Raw genomic sequence first — 22,632 nt, 5'->3', positions numbered from 1 at the left:
TGCAACACCTACATTTGCACATAATGAAAAAGAACGGTATCGTTTTCAGTCAAATTAACTGTTTGCCCAGTTACACAAGCAGCTTGTTGAACACAGCTCTCTGAAACAACCTTCTCACTAAAGAAAACCTCACCTGTGACAAAAGGCTCTGTTTAGACCGAGGACCACTGAACACCATGAAGAACAGAAATAAAACAGAAAAATAACAAAGAAAGATAATGCACTGAATTAAAAGCAGATTGTTACTAATCTTGCTCTAAATTATTCCTTACAAAGGGATTCCCTTTACAATTCGCATTTTCCCACTTATTACTTACATCTTTGCCAAAAAAAAAACGCATCTGTGTTTACTTGAACAGTGCGTAGTTTAGCTTTGTTTGATTTTGGTCACTCCCAACACAATTAATATGAGGGGGGTGACAGTTTTACAACATTTTACCCTTACTTCCTTCCTGTGTTTGAAAAAGTATCAGCCTGCATTTGCATCCAGAGAATAAAGAAAATCCAAAATATTTGCAGGGTGACCTTTGATCTTCTCTTATTGCAACGTTATTGCCAAACCAGAGTTAGCACCCAAGGACCACAGCTTTCAGAGGACTTCCTCCTTTCTATACAATAATTTCTTGCTCTTCTCTCTAGATTATAGCAACTAGGTTGCAACATACTAATCAATGGCTGATGTCAGTAAAACAAATATTGTAGCTTAAGAAGAGAAGTCAGGCATGGACGCGGGGTTTGCAATGCAGGACAGTGCTCTGGACCTCACTGTCCTGTATCCTGCTTCAGCAGTATTTAAATAGGGAAAACAAAATTCACGTCATCTCTTCAGATGCTGATGACTGGTATCACCGACATTGGCAGAACTGGCCCTGCTGCTGATTTTGTAACAGCAGTGGATTTTGGCTCACAAGAGGCTTCAACAAATATGCAGTGATAATCCTGACTCAGGAGGGAGTGAGGGTTGCAGTTAAGAAGGCAGAAGCTTCTGAAACACGTACAGTGCCTGCAGAAGGAACTGGCATACACTGTCCACCAGCACTTTTGGGATGCTTTATCTCAGTGTGGCACAGAGGCCACTGCTGAGAGAGACCCCCACCACCATGAAGCCCATGGGACACCTGCTCCACACCAGTGCCATGCTACACAAAGGCATCAACAGATACTCCGTGGAGCTGAACACTGCTGCAGCAGAAGGGGCTACACATCTGCTGCCTGTGTGCAGGCCACACCAAGGGAAAGTGAAAGAAAATGAGGAGAGGTTTTATCTTCTTTATTTCCTTACCTATTACTATCTCCATATCCCTATGGTACAGGCACACACAAAGGAAGACTATCAAGAAAGGAGCTGACATGATAATAGACTAGCATGCAGCTGAGAGAGAAAAATGAAAGAGAGATATCCATGATGCTGGGCAATTTCTGGCTGAAAAAAACATATTAAGAGACAAAGGCCAGAATAGAAATTAGTTTTAGAAACTCAGGAAGGAATCACTGAATCCACCAGATCCAGTTTTCAGCCACAAGCAACCCAGCAGATTTGCATTTTAAACAGAAGTATCCATACAAAGTCTGCACTTATGCACCATCCAAGTCAAAGTTGAGCTCTTACCTGCTTTATCTGCAAATCTATCAAAAAAATCAAGTATCAGCCAAAACCATTGTTGTGTCATTTGCCCTCGTCACACAGTGACACCCAAGGTGGGCAAGGGACTGATCACAGGACAACAGAGGTGGGGGAACAAAATATAGTAATACTGCAGTATTATTGCAAGAAAAATTCCTAACACCTAGAAATTCAGAAATTAAGGCTTATCATAGAATCATAGGAGGGCCTCAGAGATCATCTCATTCCAACCCCCTTGCTGTGGGCAGCGACACCTTCCACTAGACCAGGTTGCCAGAGCTCCATCCAGCCTGGTCTTGAACACTTCCAGGAATGGGGCACCCACAACTACTCTGGGCAACCTGTTCAGTGCCTCACCATCCTCACAGTAAAGAATTTTTTTCCTAATATCTAACCTAAACCTACTCTCAGTTTAAAACCATTTCCCCTAGTCCCAAGACTACTCTGCCCAAGGACAGAGTGGAGGGTACTCCTTCTGCAGATGTACATCAGTACCTCTGCAAGGTTAAGACAGGGCTTACCACCTACATGACATGAACTGTTCATACTTTCCCAAAACAGCTCAAATAATAATCAGAGGTGTGGATCATCAGTAATGACCAGTAAGCAGAGGGATTAGTATGATTCCTTCAGAACTAAAGACAAGTTAAAGAGTAGCCACAGCCATCTAACCCCGTGGCCTTTGCTGGCATTGCCTCGTTCAAAGGTTAGACATGTAGCTTCACAGGTGCAATGCAATTTTATCTCCAACCATACAACCCTCTTGCACTCTGCCACAGCTCGATTTCAGGATAAAAGAAATTCAAGCCATCATCTACAGTAAGAACCAATTTGAAAAAAATTTTCACTACGTAGCTAAGAAGGAAAAATCCATGGGAGCTCCCAGTACTCTTCTACCACTTCACTTTAATAACTGTGCCAAGAAGAGTAGATGTCCTCTTGGACAGGGGACTGAGCTCTAGTTTGCCCTCACACCAGCTGAAGGTACTGAGCTGTCACAGGTGAACAGCTCATTCAAAGCTTACTCAGACTGGACTCTTCTCTGCGGCTCAAGCACGAAGATGGAGAGGCAGCCAGGACTGTACATGAGGACACAGCTGACATCAAGTATCAGCCAAAACCACTGTTGTGTCATTTGCTCTCGTCACACTGTGACACCCAAGGTGGGCAAGGGACTGATGACAGGAAAACAGGCGGGGGAACAAAAGCAGAAAACACTGTCAGGGATACCCACAGGTCTCTGCAAAAGTGATGGCATGGATGGATAGGGGCACAGAAGTGGAATGGGGGGCTGGGGACTATGACAGTGAAACCACACACACAGACACAACCCCAGCTGACAAGCAGTGACTGCCTGGCACAAACCTGACAGCAGCTGGAAGCTCTTCAGGGCTGAGATCTAACTTTTAACACAAATAATAACTAACTGGAAATTAAAATCCACAAGGTCCAAAACTCGTGTGTCAGAAAGGTGCAGCAGAAGCAAAGGAAGCAAGAAGAGACAGACTATGCAAAGAAGTATCAGGAAAGCTCTCTGCCTGCCCTACACTCTTTCCTTTTCTGTACATCTGCTCTACATCCACAAAGTTGCCACTGGCCGGCAAGGAGAGGAATTCACAAGCAGTTACAGAGACCCAGGGGGAAACCTGCAAAGCTGATGACCCCTGCAGCAGCCAGGTGGCTGAGAGCATGGCACAAAGGTCCTCCTTGCAGATCTGGGCTGCCCTCTGCACAAGCCATGAGTTTTTCAAATTGTATGACTCAAGAGCAGTAAAGCTCTGAAGAATAAAACAAGTATTTCAGCTGTCTGTCAGTCCTGCTATCTGTTCTGCCAGTATCTTGTTGGAGACCACAGCAATGACCCAAGCTCTCTTTGGGTGAGCAGGAGGCCAGGAATGCCAAGGCATCAGATTCCTACTCCCCAAGAAGCAGAAGTGGCATTTGTTGCTCTTACTATTGACAGCTTCCCAGCACAATGTGGGGGGGTGCTGTGGGAGGTCAACAGATGAAGGTTGTTGCAGCTGTGACAGTGAGAGGAAGAAAGCACAGGTTTGCTCTGCACAAATACTAACTACAAACTGGTCCCCAACTGGCCAGGTCACAAAAGACAGCTACTTTTGGAACCCAGCAAAGGAAGACACTGAACATCCATGCCCAGAGCTGTACATAAAGTCAGAGAACACAGTAATTAATGGCAAATCCTTGCCCAGCAACATGGTATTTTTACCATGTAAGGGTAGCCCCTGTGATATTAAGCAATGGAAACCACAGCCTTGAAGGGGTGCCACCTTCACTGAAGAACTCAGAACTACCTTAACACATACTTCCTAACTTACTAGGGCCCAAAACTATACTAACTTGAAAACCCAAAAAATACACTTCATTGATGCCTGTGGAATCCAATACAATTCACAGATGATTAAACATCATATAACATTTTAAAAGACTGGCTCTGAGGCATGCTGATGTAGTTAACTGATCACTGAGAGAAAGCCTCAAAAACTTTGCATAGACTTACACATCGATTTAGGCAGTCTACTTGCTGTACAGCAAGGTTATAACAGAATTTCAGCAGGGCGGTGCATTGACAGTACTTCACCTTTCCCGAGGAAGGTTCATTATGTAAACTCCCCAAACACATTAACAATTCTTTGGCAGTAGTAGTGAGTATGTATGATTCATGAAGAAGAAAGAATCATTCATTTCAGGTGCCCTTAGGCTGTAAAGGAGATGGGGTGAGGAGCGAGTGCTGTTCTCAATAGGAGAACTAATACCAAGAATCATGTGCCCACAGATACGGAAGGAAATGTGTGCTAGAGTCACTTCAAACAGATAATGAGGAGGAAGGAACATGTTTAATATTTGGAAGCATTTCTGCTACAAAAATTCAGCATCGGTGAATGTTTTTCATAAATTCACGTTTGCACAAAACATACTCGGGCTACTGCAAATGCCCAGGACGTACTCCCTGATTTCCCCTGAATATCCTTCACTAAATGATCTTACTTATTTTTAGGCTGTTCTGTAGCACTAATTACCATAGTAACTGAGAACAGCACAACGAACAATTAATTTATTCATCACAACACCCATGTTAAGAGACAAGTATTATCATCATTGTATTCTTTCATCATCTAAGAAAAGAAGTGCTGAGAGACAAAGCAGTTGGTCCAAGGTCACAGACCACCCAGATCGCCTCAAAAGTTCCTGTACAATTTCATCACAACTCTACTTTTCACCCCATGAGCCACAGGCCAGAGGTAACAGATTCTTTTCTGCAACAAAGCTCAGAAACCTACACATTTTTCCCCACTGCTTACAGCTGGCAGAATCCCCATGGTATGCCTGGGATTTCGAGGGGGGCTTTCATTAAACATAGCAGCTTTTTCACAGATTGTGAAAAACACGAGAGCCTGTGCTCCAGAAGGTAAGTATCTCCACGGGCATAGTTCATCCACCATGCACATTACAACTGAGAGGCTACATGCATTTTGAGGGACATAAAGCTAACAATAAAACAACAAAGTAAATCCATTCTTCTCTTCAGAATTACGTGTTTTCCAGGAACCTTCCTGTAAACCAGGCAGCCTACACTCACCATCCTTTCCACTTAATTATTCACAATTGCACACAAATATTGAAGATGTAGTGTTTTAAAATTTAGCCAAAGCCTCAGCCGGTGCAAGCTGTCACTGCTCCTTTAGCTTTAGTCCAGCCCTTGCCAAGATGAGCATCTTGGTCTACACAGTCCTGGGTGCATAAAGCCACAAAGAATAAAGCTGAGTGAAACTGTGATACTTGAGTCTGTAATATCCTATGAACCAGCACCAGGGGATCCATGCTGATGGCAAGAGAACCTGCTGTGGGTGATCCCGACGGTACACATCTGACAGAATGCCAGTCTGTCCTGCCTCTCAGGCAGCTGAGAAATCAGTGGTGGATCACAAAGAAGGAACCTAGTTGCAAGGTATCATCCTACAGCATTTACCTTAGAAATTGTCACCAGTCAGCCCTAGGAAGAGGAGCCAGAGGCAGAAAGGTCACCTACAGGAATATAACGACATGTAGACGTTTATGGGTTTGGAGCAAAAACAGATCAGGTGAAAACACTAGACTTTGGCATTTAGAGAAAACAGAGAGAGACTCACATGCTGCTTCATGTTCCATCTCACACAACCAGCTGTGCTGCTCCCTCCTTTTATCTGCAAACTTTGACACGTCCACATTCCCTGCCTCCAAAGACCTTATTTTGGTCAAATATGACCAGGATAAGCTGCACTTTGTTCCAACAGCAAACACTACTAATCACCTGCAATGTGCCAGGTCAGCAAACATTTCATCATTCTGAGACAGAACAGTACAGCTATATGCTCATCAGACAGTTTCACATGAGGCGCTTTACAAGTAAAAACCATTATCTGAAATTAAAATATTCCACAGAAATATGCCCATTTCAGACTAGCAGAGACAGAGAGCTGACAGCTTTCCTGCCCACACAGCCTCTCAGGAGCCCTCTGTGCAGGTGATCCTAGAGGCCGGGTGGTGGGAGCATGATCTGCTCCTCACCAGCCCAACTCTGATAAGTCTGCATGCTTTTGACAAGGTCAATTGTAAAGCTGTCCCACAGCTGTGATTCCCTACATCTCCTAGTCCCCCTCCATCCTGGCAGAGCACCTCCAGGTGCAGCTCTGCCCTGCTAAAAGGAGTGTGATGGTACTACTCACCATTCCGGCTGCTCTAAGTTTCCCTTCTCTCCATGAGGGGTGCACTAGCAGGATGAAAGACCTGACTGTGGTCCTAAGACATACCACATCAGAAAATTTCCCAGTGCAGGATATAAAAAGGTTCCTCGAATTTTGCGAATAAACAGAATCTCCAGCATTCAAAGCATCCCGAGGGACGATGCTCATTTCTACAGCCCACTCTGAGCACAATGCTTGCAAGGCCATTAGCACTTCCTCACTTTTTATTGGCTGCTCTTAATTGTGCCTGACTCACTTCTAAACCCCAGGATGAGAGGAATCAAAAGCCAGGTTTTTCCACCACCATGTGAGAGATCCATTTGCCATTCAAACCACCATCATGATGAATAGTGGTGGAAGGTGTGGTGTAAAAAGAAATCTACCTCTCAGCCCTGAACAAAAGCAGCACTAGTAGCTATTTATGACCAGGACAAAGGGGCAAGGGGTTAGGTAGTTGGCAAAGACAGACTTAGAAGCTGCTTCCCGAACTTAAAGTGAGGTCACAAGTTAAGTCACTGAGGCCAAAATCCCACAACATATGGGAGGAGCTACTGGTGCTAAACTCACACTCAGTAACAGCTTTCAAATGCAATGTAAAATCCTCTTTCTAAGGGATTTTCACTTAAGGCAATATAATACTGTGGCATTCAAACTACTGAGGGAGGCATGAAGCACCTGATCACTCAAATTACAAATTTTACTCTCCCATGAGAGCTTTATGCTTCATCTGCCATTGATAGGATTTGCCTGATACCTAAATAGAAACTTAATTAAAAGATTCTTCCCTCCCTCCCCTGAGGATCTGGTATTAAGACTTAAAAAATCCACCATCAAAAAAAATCAAATTTAAATAAAGCTCAAATGCAGACTTTTCTCACTGTTACAGGTCAGTGGGTGACTGAGTCTATTAAGACACTGGTCTATAATTACAGGAGAGAGTGCTACAGCTCTCCAAGGTCATTGAGTGGATTTTGATAAACTAGGACAAAATCTACCTGCCTGTGGGCCCAAACAGTGAGGAAAGGAATCAATACTCACATGTTCATACACTGCCTAAACAATGCAAAAACTGGAAACTCGACTTCACACTTACCTCAGGAAACAAAAGCCCTTCAAATGAGTTTTAATTGCTGTGACTGCTCTGTGCCCCACCTCGTACCCACCCCGACTCCCACCCACTTAACATGGTTTCTGCTCTCTGCACTCATCCAACACAGCTTCCCGAAGACGTGACTATGTGACCCACCTTCACGTGGCTGCTCTCAAGGCCTGGGATGGCCTGGGGTTTCTTTTCTTCAAGTACAGGAAGGGGTTGTGTCATTTTTTTTTAGCTTCAGAAAAAGTGGAGGGAAAAGCACAACAGACCTAGGGGAGTCAAAGTAATACATCCTTTTACGTTCAAATAGATGGAATTAAGAAATTGGAAAATATTTTATTAAAAGCCCCACAACAATAGGTAAGGAAATTCTTTCATACATCACGATTAGTAGAATAAGGTCTGAAAGGGATTAGAAGGGCACAAGGAACTTTTTCCATCTTTCTACCTTTCTCCTGCAATCTGCTAAGTGGGCAGCACAAAGGAGTAAAGCCCCCTGTTTATCAACAGAGAATGTGTAACAGCGGTGCCAAGCCGCCACTTCAAAGAGTTTATCTTCACAAGAGAGTGGAAGATAGCCAACTAATCTGCCTCCTCAAGGTCAACGGCTCTGTCATTTCATAATGCAGACAAATCATGATCTTCATGAAGTTTTGGCCTCTGATAAGCGCTACAGCTACTCCAGGTCACGGCACTGGTCATTCTGGTTTGCAGATTACACCAAAAGGAACTGGAATTGATCCAAAAGCTCCTTTCTTATTGGAAACTAATCATTCACCCTGTAACATTCTGTCAGCTAGTAATATTAATACCACCCTCACTTCCTGGATTTTGGGAACAGTCCAGCTCTCACTGCAAATATGGATCAGAAGCAGAGTTAGATCAAGCCTGAACTGCATAATATTGATGATTTCCCATTTCATGATTTATCTCTCTGTCTTTACACCAGTAAAATCCTCTGAAGAGATGTAGCAGGCTATATTGGATAAGTAATTGCTTCCAATACTTTTCTAAACCATGTGTTTCTACCTGTGACTACAAACACTCCACAAGCTTCAGTTCGACCAGTTATGGAGCACGTGACATGACCTTAGCAGGGAAGTTAATGGGATGACACGTGCTCTTGAGGTCAGTAGCATTTACATACTTAACACATGATCCATCAACACCACCAATACAGAACCTGGTGCCAGAAGCCACAGGCAGATCAAGGTAATCTCCAAGTGCTGACACCTTTGCTTCCCCTGCACCACCCTGAAACACAATACAACCTTCCCAAAACAGCTGCAACTAACAAACTGGTTGCACATCAACTATCCCAACCAACTCCACATTGTCACACAAATCCCCAGCATCACCAGGTGAAATTGCAGATTAGTGGTGAGACAAGAAACTAACACCAGGAAAGGCTCCTGGCTCTCTCCATGCCCATGGGCATGCCCATGACAGAAACAAGACTCCCAAGGATGGACATCTAGAACGAAGCCTAGAACAGAGTGAGGGGATTTGCACCAAGTCTCCCCATCACATGAACCAACACTGTTTTCAGCCAGCAGCAGTCTTGCAGCTAAGCAAAGCAGTGCTCTCTCTCAAGAGAGATGATCGTAACTCAGGTTAGCACTACCACAACTCTCTCCAGTGGGCTGAGATAAATTACAGATCTGGGACACTGAGCTCAGAGCTGCTACCCCTTCTGCTATGACAGACAGGCTGTGGTGGAGACTGGCAATTGGCTGCTCAAAGGCTCATGCATGGGAAGATGAACTATTCCTGCCCACATTATGTGAAACCTACTGTTTGCTTTCCTTCACAGAGATGGTACTCTATTCCAAGAGCCACTGCTGTAGCTGCATGAAGTTTATCAGACCTGCCAAGCTTTGTCAAGTTAAATTTCATTCTTTACAGCGAGTTTGAAAGTTTGGGCCAGACATCGCCCATCATACTTCTGCCAGTCAAAATCTGCTTTTGAAACATCCTGGTGTGAAAATACCCTCCATTTGGCAGCACTTAAACTAACAGTTTACAGCAATTTTGCTGTATGAAGGAGTGCAAATGCTCAGAAAGGGCTGTGTTACGCCACATTAGAGCAAAATAATCAAAGTGAAGCAAACTGCTTCACACCTCTTAATTTTGTGCTTGGATCTGCAGTCCTTGCAATGTAACAGCAAAACAGACAAGGAAACTAGCGTAATACTGCTAATGCTCAACACATCATCACAATCCTGATCGTCTATGGCCACAGTGAGTCCTAGGCTCACAGGATTATGGACAATCACGTCAATATTCAGTAAAAAGAAGGCTGCTAGTCCCATTTATCCGAAGAAAAGCCTGAAAACATGAACTTCAGATCCCAGTTAGGTAGGACCCTTAAACTTCAGTCTCTGATCTGCAGGCCAGTCTCGTGATTTCTGCATGAGAGTTAGAGCTAACTAAAGAAATCAAGTTTTGAGGTGAACAAATTCATTGGCAGTTTTCATATCAAATTATGCAAATACTTTCTCCTTTGGCAAAAATGGAAATTTCCATTAACACATCAGCTCGTTTCAACTTCCATTTCAATCTGCTTTCGTTCAGAGGAAATTTATAAAAAGGTAATGTAAAGGGCAAAGAAAGCTTTTTGTACTGACTCTGGAATAATTTTTCTTCTGATATGGTCAGCCACTGCATAAGCCAGAAGCGTCTCTCACACTGCTCTGCTGTTGAATGTGGGCGGAATGCTTAAGTCTACTGCTACACCATGTTTTACTTTTTTCCTTTCCTAATCTAACAAGGGCAAATGAGATACACTCCAACTATCAGCTGTAGTTTTGCAGAAGTGTGCTTTCAGTAACTGTTATTCAGCTTTCTTTGGTTGTTGGCTTAAAAATAAAATCACAACATGGGGCATTTTCAACATACAAGTTACATTTCATGATGTGACTGAAGCTGAAGAGGACTATGTGGTCAATAGGACTGCTGGTTTTTACAAGTTATTTCTTGAAAAAGATCTGAAGGATTTTACAGGGAAAAGACAGGTGGTTAAAGGATTTCTTAAAAAAAACAAAAAAGTCACACTCATCCCAGTGCTCTCCAGCATACATCCCAAAATCATTAATTACTTTTGAAGTCTTACATCAGACAAGCCTCACCACTTATTTCCAACATGTATTTCACCTTGAATTCTGTGTTTAGTTCTGATCCCCTCACTACAAGAGGAACATTGAGGTGCTGAAGCATGCTTGAAGAAGGGCAATGGAGCTGGTGAAGGGTCTGGAGCACAAGTCTGATGAGGAGCAGCTGAAGGAGCTGGGGGCCTTTAGCCTGGAGAAAAGGAGGTTCAGGGGAGACCTTATCACTCTCTAAAATTGCCTGAAAGGAGGCTTGTGGTGAGGTGGGGGTTGGTCTCTTGTCCCAAATAACAAGTGACAAAACAAGAGGAAATGGCCACAAGTTGCACCAGGAGAGGCTTAGATTAGATGTTAGAAAAAAATTTATTCACAGAAAGGATGGTCAAGCATTGAAACAGCTGCCCAGGGAAGCGGTGGAATCATTATGCCTGGAGGTATTTAAAAGATGTGGAAATCTGGCCCCTGGGACACGGTTTAGTGGTGAACACGGCAATGCTGAGTTAATGGTTGGACTCAATGATCTTAAAGGCTTCTTCCAATCTAAAGAATTCTGTGATTCTATTCCATGCAACATCACACAGAACAGCAGTTAGGAACCAAAGAGGTGCTTTAGGGACGCCTCAGCAAGGAAGGCAGAAAAGGCGGAAAGTCTAGAGAGTGTTGCACTGGATGTGATTATCTAAGTCACAGTGTGAATACACACAGCTTTATGCATCTCTGCAAGATCTGACCATGTTCCACTCAGTTGAACTCTTTATTTTATTTCTGTTATAGTACTGTATCTGTGTCTTACAGTGGCACACTGAACATGGGCAATGCCAATGCACACAACCAAACTGATGCCAAAGGCACCTCACTGACAACGCCCATTTAGGCTTTGACCCACAGATGGAATTAAATCAGTGTTAAAAAACAGAATCAAAAACTGCCTCTTTTATACTGCCAAAACAAGTTCTTGGCTAGGATGAAAAAAATTTCAGCTCTGGATCCGTATCTCCTTTGTGACACAAACTACAACATCCCTTGCTTTCCAGCCAAAAGGTTTTCAGAATTACTTTACTGACATAATTTTTACTTTTTAGAGTTGACTCAGTGTTTTCTTAACTTTTGCCTAAGTGTCTTCTCTGTCAGGTGTCTTTCAGTGAAATGATTACTGCTTTGGAGGTTTTTTTGCCAACTACAGAAATAATCCAAACATTTTACTAAAGCAAGCCATAAATTTTAAAAAATGCTTTATATTTTGCCAAATAACAGCACAGATTGGAAAAATAGTTTTCTATTTTTTAAACCATTCCTTCACACTGTGCTATTTTCTAAGCAGTGAAGCCTCTGCCAGTTTCTTTCACGCCAAGTTTGCAGAACACCTGCCAGAGTGCGTTCTTTGCCAATAAACAGGATCCTTAAGTGCCACGATGATTAAAAAAATAATGTAAAGATCAATACAAATAATTAGTACTGTTATTCTTATTACTAACATTCATGCTTCTCTGCTCTGAGTTCCCATCATCTGGAGCAGCTGCCTCTAGAAAAAAGCGAGTGAAGAGAGAAGTGCCAGCAGGTGGCACTCCAGAATATAAACCATGAAGCACCAGAGCTCACAGGACCAAGGAAGCTAGTTCTGCTTGGCCGTCCCACTACCCCTTCAGCCTCCTTCAGGAGGTTTGGTTTAGGATGATAGTCTCCACCTTCCTTCCCTCTTCCAAACGGCAGAGAAAAATGCTGCCAGTCCCAGCTTTTACCTTGGTGCTGGATGGGATGCACCAGCAAGCTGATATGCACCTTATGGGTCCTTTCCAGAAGCAAGGAAGGGGTGCCAGCACACCCAAAGCACTGAGCTCATTACTCGCCCCCTGACTGAGGGGAGAGCTCCCACAGGGCAGGGAGAGTTGCTTTCTCACCTCGTGCATGGAGAGGTGGCAGCATCTTACTGCCTCCCACCACTCTCCTACACTCCTCCAAACACAGGTCAGAGCTGAAATAATGCTGGCTTTTACTGCTTTAAGACAGCACCACCAACAAAAAACAGACGCCAGCAATTAGGAAACCAGTTCCTTTGTGTATATGTTTAGCTATGCCCTATACACACGTAACAGCTACAGCACACACCTGCATGGTTAGGAAGCATCACTACAGATGGTTCCTCAGGGCACAATGAAGACACTCACCCTGCTCTGAGCCTTCTGCCTTGCCCCACACTTGCACTCCTCCCACAGCAAAGTCAGTCCCACCAGCACTTCTTCCACTCGACCAGTGACTGTCAGTAAAGCCTCTATGAGATGTCTCAGCAACCAGAAGAAATAAATCCACTTCAAAGAGCTGTGGCCCACCTGGTCTTTGCATCTCTCATTAACAACAACTCCTTGTTCTGCTCCTGCTGAAAACACCCCCAATCCTTCAATGTTCAAAATTAGACCCTTTAAAACACTGTGCAACTTGAGGGAGATAGAAGGAGATATCCTTAAACCCAGAAGGATTGTGCCATTCTCTTAGAAAAAGAAACTTTAAAGAAAAACGGTGAAGGACAGTTGTTTTGTCCAACTCTAGGCATCCAGCACAGCAGTCAAGATTTAGAGAGATAATGAATTGCTTGACAACGATGTGATTTTCACACCGTTCTACCCTGGAAAAATTTACAGTTTAAAAGTACTGAAGGTCATACAACTGGGTGAGAAAAAAAAAAAAACACACCCTGCATTTTTATCAGAAGTCTTTACGAATTACCTAAAAGCTATACAAGCATGGAAAATAACCAGCCCTCTTAAAAAAAGTGAAGTATTTACTGCTTAAACTCTCCTTAAAGGCAAACCTGTACCATAGGATCCATCTGCTCATGTGGAAATAGCAGAAAAGATCTGTCATAAAGTAATTTCCTTTCCTCTCCTGTATATGTCAGTGGATCACTGGCATTTCCCTGCTCCCTCCCTCCAAACTGATCCCAAATATAAATAGACACAAAACTGGAAAAGTTTAAGGTCATATCTGTGGATACAAGCAACAACTAAAACCAAAGTAATGTGTCCTTCTTGCAGAACAGGGGCCATGATCAATGCCATGACATCCCTGTGTTTAGGAAATTCCTTTGTATCTAGAATTCCAAACTCACTTCCTCACAAGCTATAAACACCTTTTTTCTTGATGGTTCACTAGTATCACCCACTGAAAGAGGCACAATTCAGCTCAAGGTTTACGTACTATATGCGCTGCACATAAGTTTGCTCCAAACATGTTTTTAGATTAAGTATCTTTTAATACACAAAGATGGGCTGACAGCATGGAAAGAAGAATGAGATAACTGTTCATGCTTACTCCACCTTCCTAGCTGCTATCCTACTGTGGATTTGGACCATAAAATATTCACCTGTGGAAAAACAAATCACGAAGCATAACTGTAACCCATACTCTGAGCAGCAATGAAGTGTGTAACCGTCTGGTTATTACCGTGAAGCACCAGAAGTACTTCCAAGTTCGCAAGTCACACAGCTGTTGCTCTAAGAACTTACATGGATCTCCTGTTTCCATGGATGTCCCCAAACAGATGCATGGATGCTCTGCTTGATATTCCACCCACCTGATTGGGAAGCACAACTAAAAGGTGGTGAGGCTTCAGTATTCTCCTTGCTATTAAGTGCAATAAACCTCCATCTCTAATGAGCAACCTTGCTCTAGTGAGGAGATTGCACTTAGTGTGGACTCTCAGGAGCTTTAATGTTGCCAAGCAGCAAAAAGTAGGCAAGTGCATTGTAAGTGGGTTCAGAAAGGCACACAAAATTCTCTGGCATTGACTAGCCAATAGATATGAAAAGGGTCAATCCCTTTGCAAGTTCTGAATTTAAATTTGGAATAAAATATCATATATTTAATTGAGGAGGGGGACCAGAGGAGGAACATTAGAATGTCTTGCTTTAAAGACAATAGTTTTATCCACCTATGTTCTTTTTTTTTAGCTTGATTTTTGCAAATGAGCTCAGATTTTGCAAGCAGACTTTCAGGCTCCTCGAAATAAAGACTGCAGGTGCAAGACACAGGTGTGGGATGTACAACCATGAGAATAAAGGCATAAGACCTCTTTTTAAGAAAAAATAACATTAAATATTTTAATTCTCGTATGTTGATTGCATAACCCCTCAAAAGAAAGCAGTAAAGGTCACTGAAATGCACAGGCCTTTGCTGATGGAAAAATGCTATTGTGTATTGTTTAAAATGACACAAAAGAAATCAGCATGAATGCTAGAAAATGAGACCTCTAAAGAAGTGAGCTGAAAAATTCCAACTCAGCATTATATCCTGATTTTAAAATGTACAAGTACAGGTTGTGGACCTCTGTGTTCCTCTTCATTTGAAAAAGCAACAGTATTATAATTTTATTAAAGGACAAATTTGTGGATTCTTAAAAATCGCCAGGGCGTAATCTTACTTTTTTTGTTCTCATTTCATAACCACCCATTAACACAGATGATAAAAGAGTTTCTCCAATAGACCACATAAAGGAGTTTCAGCCGGCAGAGGAAGCAGCAGCGCAGGAATGTAAACCTTTAACACTGAAAAAAATGAGCCAGGTTCCTCAAAATACCAAGGGTTTTTCGCTGTAGCTCCTCCAAGAGCTACAACCATAAAGTTCCTGTAGTTGTGCGATTATGTTTCCACTGCCCCTCACCAAACACCGCCACTTATCTTTGGGTCACGCTAACTCCTAACTTTTCTTCAAATAACTCCTCACTATCGTAAGTAGCCCTGTAGCTCACACCTTCTTGTGTCAGGATGCAGCTGCATCAGAACCGACCTGCACAGTAAATCAGGACTCCAAGAGGTAAGTCGGTGTGAGGGAGTTTCTTCCCTAAACTGCTTTTGAACAAGCGCAAAATACCCTCTTTAAGTGCACATTTTGTTACCAAAACACTTTTCACTTGTTTGCCTTGCCGTTTTGCAAAGATGTTCAGGAGCACCAGTAGGATAGCATGAATTAATTTATTTTACACATGAAAATAATTTTAAATTTATACATGAGCTTTAAAAAAATGTATCACAGACACTTTTTAGGTGGACAGACAATTTCTTTAAAATTGTGAAAACCAGCCTGGGTCCAGTTCTGCCAGCATTTCTTTCTGCCAGTGACCATTCCATATGAAGCAGCTCCACTGAGCTGGGTGAAGCTCCTTTCACAGTTAACTGCTCTAAAGAGCAGATTTGAGCCAGGCGTGCCCAGGAATCCTTCCAGTGGAGAAGCAGTCCTGGTCAAATTCCCAAATGCCAACGTATGTGACATGCGCTGTCTGAGAGGAACAGACCTTCCCAACCTTTAGATAAAGAGGAGGAAGGCTAAATCTCAAACATTCAGCAAAAGCTTTCAAAAAAGACAACCACTGGATTTTTTAAGACCACCTCAAAATCATCCTGACATACCCTACATTTCATGATCTATTTTAAAATTCCCTTTCAACTACTATTACTTGTATTTTCTGTAGAAGTCACACAAACAGGGAGAGTGGCAGCTTGCAAGAGACCACAAGCTGAAAGGCAGAAGACACCGTGAAACTGAGAGGATTAAAAAATCCAAGTTTCTGTACGCTTGAAGACTTTCAGGAGGGTCGTTTTTCTTTCCAAAGGGGGTTGCTAATTAGCCAACCATAAAAGTAGCAGTTGTAAACAGTCCTTGTAAAAATAGCTCACTGCTTATTGAAAGCAAATTTGTGAGTAATACAACTTCATTGAATTCTAACTAATTTGCTAGTGCTGACCAGCTTCTCTCTTCTAGACATCCTTAAATTTCATACACTGACATCTCCTACTCCACAGACTATGTATCAGTCTGTTCAATTAACACAATTCCAGCATTTCTGCTGATTTCTATTTTCAGAAGGGAATCTATCTACTTCAGAAAGTAAAATCTGAAGTCTGAAGAGTAGTTTATTCCTGTTCCCAGTCTAGCTCTGTTCCACATGTCAGAAATATTTATGCCAAACAAGAGGTCTCCTCAGGCAAATCATATCAGTATACTTGCTGTACTTTGAACTTACAACTAACTCCAGTATCCTAGTATCACACTTCATTAGTGTGGGACAAGCCCCTAAAAAAGGTATTTTGTGCTTGCAAATTAAGCCAAGATGATGACTTAAAAATAGAGAAAAGTGAGTTTTCATGAAAATGTAGGGTTTCAAGACCTTACGGATTATATGAAATGAACAGCTATGTCACCTGTACTAAAGGAAGTGGTGCCTTTCTACTAAATGCTGGAAATTCGGCAATCCATTTTCAGAACTGTGAAATGCTGCTTACTTCAGCTCGAGGTACTTGCATACAGGATGACCCTTGTTCGCAACCTCCAACAGGGACTGGGCTTCCCAGCTAGACTGCATCTCCCATAACCACAACAGCAAATAAACTTTAAAAGAAGAGATGGACGTCAGCCATAAAGCCAAACCCCAAGGCAAGAATGGGAAAATAAAGTATGCTAATTGCAATTCCCATGGGATATGGTGATAGCATTCCTAAACCTAACCTTTCCATTCTATTTTTCAGTGAAAGGAGATTTGCTTGGGGTTGGGGGTGTCCCTCCATAAAATAAACCAATGAACTTTGACAAAATTAGGATGCAGAAAGACTCTTCCAGAAGGCAATGCAGGACAAATCTTCAAACCAGCTTGAAACCACAGAAGAGGCAAACTGTACTGAGATTGTACTGCTCAGAAGCTAAGGAAGAGGGATTTTTGTAAGAACATTCTTGAATCTTTGTACCAATATATCCCTGACTCCCTCTTGCACCATGCAGTTCTTCCCATTTTTAGCTTAAAAGAAAACCACTACACAGGACTGGATCTTTACACACTGAACTCACCAAAACGCCTTAAGGCTTTAGCTAGTTTGCACCAGCCTGACAGAAAGACCTTGATGTATAGTCTTCATGGTGGTGCCCCAGTGCTTGACACTGAAGGGAAACGGAATTAAGAGAGGCTCATGGCTTCTGGATGCTGCAAACACACCATTTCCTCATGCCACTAACACCTCATCCTCAAACTAGAATATAAATACGTCAGGGCTTACAATGCACTAAGACAACCAAAACACAGCAAGTACCTCATTAAACATGAGGGGAAAGCAATCCTTTTCATCATCTCCAGGATCCCTGTGCAAGTTACTGCAATGAAAAAAAAAAAAGAGAGAAACAAAAAAAAAAAGCAAAAACTATTCAGACAATTAGGCACGAAACAATCTAGCCTGATGAAAAAACTCATTATTTCAACACAATCCAATAATCTAGCATATCAGTAGTGCTGATAACCTGCTCTCTTCAATGGCCCCTTGTTCTTCTCCTTACTCTGAAAAAAAGCTATTCCAAGCTGCAATGCACCTGGAGGAGCAATGAATGTGTCATGCATGCATCTGTCACGGGGCTGGCTCACCTATGTAAGGGGCTGGCTTGAGAATTGCAGTAATCTCTCCAAGGGGTTATCTAGTGCTTACCTTCCTCAAGGCAGAACCTCACACAGAAGATAATGTTTAAATTAACCCTTTTGCAGACAGTCTTTCAACAGAGTCTCAAGAGTGGCTGCCTCAAAGAGACCTGAGGAAGGTAACTAAGAAAGTAAGCCTGTTGACTACTAGCTTAAATTCTGAGCAAAGAGTACACTGCCATCATTAAAAGCTGAAGGGGTACTGCTTAAGAAAAAGCTGAAGCACGCATAGTTGCAATACTGGGTCTGTGATCTGCAATTTAGAAAGCACCTTTATTAATACAGTTAGGCACTGGAACAAGCATCTGAACTCTTAATATTGATGTTATTGGAGATCTCAGCTTTACCTGCAATAGCAAAATCTAAGCTGGCCTAAATTTAGCTTCAAACAAGCCTTCAGTTCAAATTATTCAAATTCACGCAACAGGGTCAGAACTTCCCCAAGCCACATGCCAGTGGCAGACTCAGTGAACCCACGCAAGAACCTGGGTATGGCTCACAGAAGAAGGAAACTTTTCTTCACCAAGGGTGAATCTGACTAAGTTATAATATTCCTTTCCCTTCTCCCAGATTAAAGTTTCAAGTACCAGGAATTTCAGGAGTTCAGGAGAGCTGCACCAATGCCTCCTCTTCAACCCCATTCCACTTTGAAGTGCATAATTCAATATCCAGGTCAGAAAGGAAAAGTGAGTGTGAGGGGAAGGAAGTTCCTGTCCCTGCTCCAATGAATGTTTAATTATTTTGTATTAAAAATTAATTTGAAAAAGGGCTAGAATCCAGGCAGTCTAATAGGCTTACCTATGAAAAGAATCCATGATCAAATGCTGCTAGACAAAGGCGGGAACTCAGCCTTAGCTTCTTTGGGCTGAGTATCAGACCTAACTCAGAGAGAGCAAGCCCTAGCTCTTCCACTGCTTACAACTCAGCAGAAGGTACCTAACTCCAGAAAGGAATACAAAGGAGCAGTTCAGCAGATTTTCATGCAACAGAAAGAGGGCTACCGACTTAGAAGTCCTCGTCTTGATCCTCCCTTGTAGCCAGTTCATGTGCCTCCTGATTTGGGATGCCAGTTTTTGCAAATCCCATTCCTGGGCCAACTTTTCTCTGGGCATTGCACAATAAGCCTTGTTATATGCATCCCATAGAATACAGTCCCCAGAGCTTTGATATCGCAGTACTTTAAATCTTTTGTGGATCAACTCTGCTGCAAATGTTCCCAAGTTGCTTTAATGTTTTGAAAACCGTGTGATTACAAATGACAGCCAACCCAACTGAGGTAAACACGGAACATCAAGTACCTTCCCATCCACTGTTCCCCCTCAGCTGAAAGAAGTCAGGAGGGTGCAGGGTTTCAGATACACATCTGAAGTCACATGTGAAAAGTTAGTCAGTATAAAGAAAAAATGGAGCTATTCAGAGGCATTTCACAAGCAGGAGAAAAAAGAAAATAAATTATCTGCAGCAAACAGCCCACATGCAGTTAGTTTTTGATTTAATACATCTCAAAATCAGGACAAGCTAGCAGATTTTCTTGCCAGTGAATGAAAGCCCTACAAATAATCACACTGCCATAAAAAGGTTAAAAAGGGTGGGTGGGAGGAGGCATTCTCTTTGCAGAAATCAGGAGCTGCATCTCCTGTGCAAACAGGAAGCCATGACCTGGGCTGTCCCTCCAGCCAGGAGGCCAGACAGGGACTCACTGGGCTGCCTGTCCAATCAGGCAGTACCAAGGCAGCCAGCAGCACATCAGCTGGGAGGCAGGATGCTGCAAAGCTCTGGTAAAAAGCCTGCCCTACCATGGCCACCTTTCCCTGAACACTGGGGCTCAGCTTTTAAAATCAAAGCATGTACGACGACCATGTCTCCATCTCAACCACACGTGTCCATCCACAGCAGACATCAACAAAAATTAATTTTCAAAACAAGCTGCTTGATTACTTTTTTGTTATTTTATATAATTCCTCATTCAGAGAGTGGCACCATTATTGCCTTCAGCTAAATCCACATGTAAGGGACAACATACCAGGCAGCTTTCACTGTGTGAACTGAGGGTAGACAGAAGGGGGCATTTCCTCCACTTCCTAGAAGCAGATGAACTCCCACTCAATAGTTAATTCAGACTCTAAGCTATTTTCACCAATCACTTGAAAGTTAAATAATTATCCCATTTAAAGAAATCTGGCAATTACATTTTGCATTCCCCTCCTCCCCAGCAGCTATTGCTCCTGTGACAATATTCATCTTGTCCATGATGTCTATTATCTGCTATATAAATATTGATGATCTGAGTAATTGCTGTTCTGTACATATGCTTCTCAAAGATATAAATTTCTCTGTCTGAAGTAGGCTGCTGACAAAGTGCTCTCCTCCTTTTGCATGGCAATGAAACATTACTGGAGGTGTCACTGGGAGGGGGGAAGAAAGAAGTAAAGCAGCGAGTAACAACAGCCTTTGAAGAGGAGAAATTATGTTTGTCTGTGCTGGAAAGACCAAATAGCAAAGAACAACAAGTTAGCTAAGCTGGTATTCAGGCAGCTTAAGTTTAGCTTACACTGTGCCAACACCAGGCACAGCTGAAAAGGAAAGATCAGTGCTGGCCACCACTAAACTGGGCAGGCCTAGTAGTGACATAGTGTGTACAACATCCACGCTGTACCCACTCTGGTTCACTGATGGCAGGGGTTCCTTTTTCTGGATCAAAATCCAACCAGAAAGACAAGCCAATCTTGTACTGGAGGAAGCACACCATGCTGAACATTATGCAGGGACAAACAGGCGCCCAATGCCACCCTGTAACCTTTGCCAGCAAAAAGTCAGTGTCACACAAAAGCAAAGATGGTCTTGACACACCCAACACTCATCCATGAATACCACAGGCACAAAACACAGCATTGCTTCAGTCTCTTTTTGCTGGTTCAGTGCATTTGCCCAGCAGGCCTTGTGAACAGTCAGGCAGCTCTCTGTCTTCCCGCAATTGATGAAAATCACTACAAACACCCCACTGCATGTTCTGGCTCATCTGATCATATTGCCCTCTGGTCTGGCAATACAAAGACCCGATTTTGAGAGAACCCTCCCAATGGCACATGGCCTCACACTTCCAGACTTGAAATTTGCCTCCAGACAGTAAACAGTATGTGAGAGATGAAAGCTCTTCCTTAGTGGACACAGACTTCCTACAATACAAAACCTGTGTCTGAACCTCAGTAAAATTACCCCTCTGGAGTTATGGGTCAAGAGATTGTTCTTTTCAGCTATGTAGAATTTGGCAAAGTTTATACTAAAAGCTTCCTTATAAAAATAATCTAAGGTCTTCACCAATCGTTTACAGTATCTGGAAACAAACACTGGACAAAGACCTTTATTAAATTTTTAAAAAATCTTTTGAACTTACATATGCTACAGAAATTAAGGGGAAACTAAAAATCTGCCAGAAGTTTAGGAAGTGTGTGAAGAGGCTGGAGAATGCAGCAGGAGAAAAGACACCAGACTCCCTGTGGGAGCTGGAGGTCAGGACGGGGGCAGGAGGTGGGTAGGGACGGAGAGTGAGCAGGAAGCAAAGGGGAACATGCAAGCAACAGATAACATGCAAGCAACAGATAACATGCAAGCAACATCTGGAGTGTCCAGAGGTGGAGAGAGAGGAACTGAATGTTTGTAATGAGCAAAAGAAGCACATCTGAAAGTCTTACTTCTCTGTTGCCTTGTTGTAACAACTACATAATAATCCATTATACATAATCACAGCAGCCACAAATCTTTTTCTACATACTATAGGCACATGAACAGACTCAGTAAAAGTAGTTACTTAACACTCATACAACCTATTTTCTCCCTGAAACACTGTGTTAAGCCATCTGCTTGTTCAGTGGATCCCTTGTCATGCAATTAACTCCCCCTTCCAGTTTCTACAGCTTCCTGTATTTTCTACAATGCTTTGGGGTTTGTATGTTACAATCTCTAATCACAACTGCTGTACATCTCTGGATTTTGAAGGGAAGTTGCTTCCAGCAGAAAATTAAAGGTTGAACTCTTACCAGGAACTCTGGGCATGCTTAACTAATACTAAGCCACATAACATAACCTAATTAGGCCAATAGGTCTTCTTAAAAAAATCCACGACCTTGGTTCTTACACTGAGTCATTTTGGAGACCAGTTGAAACAGAGCCCTGAGTAATTCTTTAAGATCAACAGTGCATTTCTCAAAGTGGACTGGATCCTAACTACAACATTCACATAACCCCTACCACCTCACCTCAATTTTTTCTTCCCCCTCTTCTGTTTTCAAGACAAGACACAATTAGTGACCTCCAAAAAGTAGCCCATCTTAACAACACAGCCTCTTACATTTCTCAGAACTACTTTGTTTGTGTGTGGATTAGCTGTAACACATGCTGTATGCACATGGAATGCTCTACTGCTAATGTAAATTACTTTGCATGTAAACACAAAACGCAGGTAGGCCAAGCCACTAACTGCGCAATTCACACGCACAGACTTCATACTCTCAAGCTTTTACATGCATAATAATTTCAATGCACCGAAATGTGAAACACCTTTAAGAAATGTGCCTCAAATCTAAAGTGTTTGCATTCCTGAGTCACTAGAAAGTAA

The 22,632-nt window shown here is 42.6% G+C and overlaps 1 protein-coding gene across 3 annotated transcripts in view; it reads right to left on the bottom strand.

Moving 5' to 3' along the window:
* The window catches only part of RNF152 (ring finger protein 152), a 43,456-nt gene that overhangs the window by 5,141 nt on the left and 15,683 nt on the right, over nucleotides 1–22,632 (bottom strand). The window contains exons 1-2 of one of the 3 annotated variants that reach the window (XM_042048816.1): nucleotides 5,773–5,801; nucleotides 5,613–5,668 (exon numbers count right to left, since the gene is read on the bottom strand). The exons of 1 other annotated variant lie outside the window; for it this stretch is intronic. The gene's annotated coding sequence lies outside the window, so the exon portion shown is untranslated. Of the gene's footprint in view, nucleotides 1–5,612; nucleotides 5,669–5,772; nucleotides 5,870–22,632 lie in introns of those variants that run through there. One more of the 3 variants, XM_042048818.1, reaches the window with a different exon arrangement.

The sequence above is a fragment of the Corvus kubaryi genome, unplaced genomic scaffold (genome assembly GCF_017639235.1).
Source record: "Corvus kubaryi isolate FWS band 111438036 unplaced genomic scaffold, C.kubaryi_AGA036_p1.0 68, whole genome shotgun sequence".
NCBI lineage: Eukaryota > Metazoa > Chordata > Aves > Passeriformes > Corvidae > Corvus > Corvus kubaryi.
Note: the sequence above shows the minus strand (reverse complement) of the source record. Positions and strands in the feature narration are given on the sequence as shown.